This window comes from Pteropus alecto, unplaced genomic scaffold (assembly GCF_000325575.1).
Source record: "Pteropus alecto unplaced genomic scaffold, ASM32557v1 scaffold725, whole genome shotgun sequence".
In the NCBI taxonomy this organism is placed as follows: Eukaryota; Metazoa; Chordata; class Mammalia; order Chiroptera; family Pteropodidae; genus Pteropus; species Pteropus alecto.
The window spans coordinates 433,743-439,742 of NW_006436637.1; the positions used below are offsets into that span (position 1 = coordinate 433,743).

General features: G+C 33.0%; 1 protein-coding gene and 1 pseudogene across 2 annotated transcripts in view; one reads left to right on the forward strand and one right to left on the reverse strand.

The window, feature by feature from the left end:
* Positions 1 to 6,000, reverse strand: part of WDR33 (WD repeat domain 33) — an 84,518-nt gene that overhangs the window by 36,387 nt on the left and 42,131 nt on the right. The window lies entirely within an intron of this gene.
* LOC112481099 lies at positions 5,814 to 5,932 on the forward strand (annotated as a pseudogene).

Genomic DNA, 6,000 nt, shown 5'->3' on the forward strand with positions numbered 1-6,000 from the left:
TTGAAGAATGATTTTCCTTTCACTACTCGTTTTCAGAAAAAGACAATAAAAGGAGAAAATCAAAGACTGATGAAAAATAGAATTGAGGACTTACATAAACCTAACAAAGGAGTATTTAATTTTGATCTAATTAAAAATGTCTATTAAAATGCCCAAATAAACAATTCACACCATAAACATGTTTCATTTTTTTGGCCTTTGTATTTTTTCAAGATATTGTAGCAATGGAAAGACTATTCTGCTATGTCTACAGAATAATTCAGTGTATCTTATACTCATCAAATATGAATTTACCTAATTAGAACTCAACAAAACAGCTAGTGGTTCTCAGGAAAGATTCAAATATGTTATCTATTCAAAAAACAAACAACCAAGCAATCGAACAAAGGAGAAAAAAAACAGAACTTTGAGGATAGTGTATGGGGGAATGGTGGGACTGAAATATTGCCTTAAGGTAATGTGGTTCTGAGATGACTGTGGAAGTAAAGTATGAAGCCTTACTTTAAGTAAGGTTTTAAAAATAAGTCATACTTCCATTTTGATATGTTATTTAAACATAGCTTCAATACAATTAATTTTATCAACGATACTTCTAAACCCAAGAATCACTACTAAAAATAAGGTAATCATAAAACCCCATTCCAATTCTTGATCTAGTAAAAAAGCTCCTCTTAAATCCTTTATACCTTCCTAATCAATTCCAACTGCCTCTTAAGTCAACTTAAATATGTTACTTTCTTTATACCCTCCATGCTTTTTAGTGTCTTTTCTGCCACGTATGACTTAAGCAACATTTACTTCATGCCTGCAACATGAGAAGTGCCTTCTTCTGTGTACTGCTGTGACTCTCACCCTCACAACAACCCTGTGAGGTAGGTATCATTAGCTCCATGTTACAGAGGAGGAAACACAACTGAGAAAGACTGACTTTGCCCAGTGGCAGAGTTGGGATTCAGAGTCAGACCAGCTGACTCAGATGAGTAATATTTATAGCATCCTAGAGGAAAAACAAAGACTGCACCAAGTAGAAACTATGTCTGTACAATGAATTTTAGAGCAGGTGGAGATGTTCAATAATATTAATAATTTCTCCTTCACTGTCACTTAACCATTGTAAATAGAAACTGCATTATATTCTGCTATCATTAAAATTTAAAGGGAACAATTCACAACATGAAATTTACTCCACACTTTTTAATAGGGGAAAAAAATGACATTACAAACAGATTTGCACTCATCATTGACTCTGAAAAGACATAGTAAACTGGTACTATTCTACATCAATCCTTCTGGTGAGTGGTTATAAAGACATAAATGCAAATCTAATGTTATAATAAATAATACTGAGTGAATTTTGAGGGGATTATGAAAGTGGGTTGCTGCCCAGATAGATTTAGTTTCAAACTGCAAAACCTTATCTAGGCACTTTACCCAAGAGCATGTGCCACAAACCTATTTGCCTAAATTATATCAAAACACATTTTGGCATCTATACGTCATTTAGAAACAGATAAAAATGGTTACATAATAAGTTCCCTAGCAATCTGTGGTAACTCCGGAATGCCTTTCTCATGCAAAAATATATACTGTACTTACTAAATAAAACTTAAATCATAGTTCATTATAAGGTGTTTATAAAATCTAATATGAACACATTTTTCTGTGTGGAATGGTCTTTAGGAGAAAAACCTTATTCTGAAAAGTTATCCTTAGTTTGGTCCAAATCAATAATATTCTAATGCTAGCACTGCTCTATAAAAAACACCAAGATGGTAAAGTTCTACAATCTAAACCCTTTAAGGTTTTCGAGGTTCTCAAGCTATCATGAGGCTATGAAGATTTAAATGACAAAACATGATTACATTCTTTATTTCTATAGGAAAATTTTACGAACCAATGGCAGAACTATTAGTAGTACCACACATGAAGAGACTGGTTTGCCTACAATGTGTCTTACCTAATGGCACTAGACATTTTGAATTCTCTAATCATGTGACACTACCCAAATGTGTTCACGGTTAAGTTTTAACTATAAACTCAACTTTTCTAGTTTTAAAGCTTACTCACTTTTTACCAAATGATAAAAAAAAAATTAGTATTAAGAAAAATACCCACAATTTATTATTTAAGGTGAAAATATAACAGAAAGAACCTATCTTGCAGTTTACTGAGAGAAATTTTTGCTCTGAAGATCTCCACATTTAAAGATTATCTCCAGATTTGCATGAGCAGATGCTCCAAAAATATGATTTTACAGTTATCAATTTTAAAATTACAAAAATTATAAAAACTACCTCATTAATCAGAGATACTCTTCTATATAACAATGCAGTGCTTATTTTAGAACATACGTGACATTAAGATACCTTTAAGTGACGCTTTTAAATCAAAAATCTTCAGCTATCATGAAGATCACGAAGAAAGCAATGACTGACCTCCTCCCCATACCTAGGGCCTGGCACCTAGTCTGGCACATAGTACACAGAAATTATTTGAATAAATGCATACAAATTTCTTTTCAGTGATCTTTGACGCATATGCCTAAGTTGGAGAGTGGAGGTCTGAAAACATGGTCCCTTTTTGCCTCAGGGTCAACCTGAGAGTACATAAGTTTACAATTTTTATAATTTTTAATTGTAAGGGCTATAACAGTTCATAAATATTTAAAACCTTTAAAATCCCTTTCATATTTGCTGCTTTGTATTAACACAGACAATAAAGAAAATGAACAGCTGACTCTTAACAGATGTAAAAAAAACAACTCCTGAAACACTAAAAACTAATTCCTAGACACTAAATTCACTAAGATAAACCCTAGGATCCTCCAGAGATATTAATGCAGGAAAACTCGCTCATCTTACTTCAAAAAAAAAAAAAAAAAAAAAAAAATTTCATAGTTTACCCACTAACTACTTCTAGTCAGCTGAAAACTGGACTGTGCAACTGCTTCCCAATTGCCCTGTTCTGTAAAAACATAATTGTCAGTATCGCTGCAATTTGTTCCAGCGACATGCCCAGTATGTCATTGCTACTAAATCCTGACCTCCCCCAGCTGGTTCCTACAGTGAAAATGCTAGTTGGATTTAAATGCTTTTGGGGGTGGAGCTGCCCCTGACTTCTGAGAACTAATCTGATGTTCAAAGCTAAGTCTCAAAGTTATTACAAACTGATCTGACATTTATAGCTAAACCACATTGCTCTTTTTGGACAATTTCACTATACAGCTATTTCAAATTAAGCCATTCTGAGACCATGCAGAAGCAAGACAAAAAACAAGGTCACTGCATAACTCACAAAATACTAAACAGCTGTTATGCTATATGAGCAACAGCCCTCACTTTCTGAACTCTCCACATACTACCCAAAGCCCAAATCCTATAACACAATCTTTATAACACCCTCTTACTGAGATATGAGATACCCCATAGTTCCTTATGGTCTGTGTTCTTTACTGCAGCAAGTAATAAATCCTACAAGTGACTAAAGGGTACTGACACTTATGAATACTAATAGTGGAATAAAAATAATACTAAATGTTCCAAGGTTATAAATGACTATGATACACAGTTTATTAATACACATCTCACAATTCACGGAGAGGGCAGTTTTGGATGACTTTGGTATACGACTTCTTCCATTTTTCATTTAATGTCAAGACTATGCTTAAAATGTGTTGAAAAGTAAGAAAGCATTACTGAGAGTCACACTGAAATTGTTAGGGCACAGGAAAAGCCTATCTAGCCAAGTTGATTAGACTGAGCAGGAGTTTATCAAGAGTCATTTCAATCAAAGGCTTGCTCAAGTATATGGACTATACCCAGATTCAGTTCTTTAAAACAAAGACTTCAGAAAATAACAATAATAAAGCCAAAGGTATAAGGAAAAGGTGGAAGAGGTTTTTCTGTTGTTTTTTTTTTTTAAACAATAAATACTAGAAAATCTGGATAATAGGTTAGCTGTGAGAAGGAAATGAAACAAAATTTTCATATGTACTCTATCATGGAAAGATATTTTTATTGTGCAAAATCTCATATTGCAGCTGAATGTTATTTTTGAAATATTAACCACATCCGGATAGAGGTAGAAAAACCAAGAATGTCAACTTAGAGCAAACAAGTTTCTACAATACAAACAAATCTACTACAGACACTACAATGAGCATTTTGTCAAAAAATCTACTTTAACACTAATCTATAACTATACATAAAATATATATATATTTAACACTAATCTATGACTATACATTTACCACAAAAGTTAAAAACTACAAGTTGTGAAGAACTTGAGGGGAGTCATAATAAAAAAGAAGCCCCTTTCTTCCCCAAACGAAAGGCAAAAATACCTTTTTAACTGTCAACTATGAAATCAGCTTAAAAAAAAAAAAACCTTTGGGAAAAAAATGACCCATTACCTACCTTCCAGATAAAACTGGAAGATTTTAACATCTAGGGAATGTAGACACAGGGTACGGATATGCCAGTTTTCCAAGTGCGTATTGTGTCTTTCCTGGCCCTGGGAGATTAAGTTTGGAGCTTCAGTCTGAGATCTCAAACATGTAAGTCACTGTCCTCAAAGGTACACCATTTATTAAGGGACCTGCATGTATGATGTTTGGTTGAGAGAGAAAACATTTCATCACCACTGCCCTCTATCTTTGTAGCACATAAAGTGTTGCATGTATTACAATCTGATTTCTCTTGTTAGGCATTACACTTAAGTTTCATGGATCATGAAAATTGGTTACTCAGCAAGTAGAAGGAGCAATGATTTAAACAGCTTCTGATGCCATCATGCATCTTGTACCAGATATGATGCATCACGCATCAAAATCATGACTTAAGGATAATAACGAAAACCAGTTTTTTAACATTTAAAAACTTCTTCAAAGACAACAGATATTATACCAAGTAATGTCGGTGTAACTTACAGTATGAAAAGGAAGTCTCGGGTCACCCTGAGTCCATGTAGTGAATGAGGTATAATATTTTAGGAAAAAATAGGCTAAATATTAATGTTACATTTTATAATAGGTTTTACAGTCTTTCACCTGTATTTGCATTAGGGCATTAGAAGTAATCCAATAAAAAGCCTGGCCTTTCCAAGCAATCTGATATCCTCTGTAAATCTCTTCTAAATTTTTAAAGAAATATAGATTTATTGCCTGGTGAATTTTTGCACGTTTAATTCATGATGAAGAAAATTATCACAATGCTGTCAAATCTTTTTAGCCTAGACCTCAATAACTGCCAAATCTTATCATTTACATGATCACAGTCCTTGGCACGTCTTCTCCAAGACTGAAACTCCCTCTACCATTCTGAGTCTTTCAAATACCATATCATCTCATGGCCTTTACTCTCTAATATTCAGTTCCTAAATCAGAACTGTCTTCATATTTCCTTCCCCACTCTGGGAGGCCAGATGTTTTTGTTTTGTTTTGTTTTTTAACAAATATATAAAGGAAATATAAAAAAAAAAACAACCACAGTTAAAAGTTAATTCAAAAATTTAAAGTATTTCATGGTAGCTGATTTAATGATTTCTCTGCTAGAATTTAATAAACCAAATAAAATGCCTAGCAAATATTCTTGAAAGATTTTTGTTTTAACAAACATTTTATTTTTACCCAAAAGACCCTCAGTAATTTACACTGGCACATTTAAAATATTAAATCTGTAAAACTAAAAATGTTCTCAAAAAACAGATTGATAATGTAGTTAAAAAGAATACAAATGGATAGTTTCCATAAATTTCTGAAAACTAAATGATCTGATTTGACCATTAAAAAGAAATACATAAAATATTATTAACACGTCTACGGCCATGCCACCTCGAACGTGCCCAATCTCGTCTGATCTCAGAAACTAAGCAGGGTCGGGCCTGGTTAGTACTTGGATGGGAGACCACATAGGAAGACCAGGCACTGTAGGTGTTAAAAATTTTAAAAATAAATAAATAAATTTTTAAAAAATATATAAACACATAACTTTGAAGTATTTA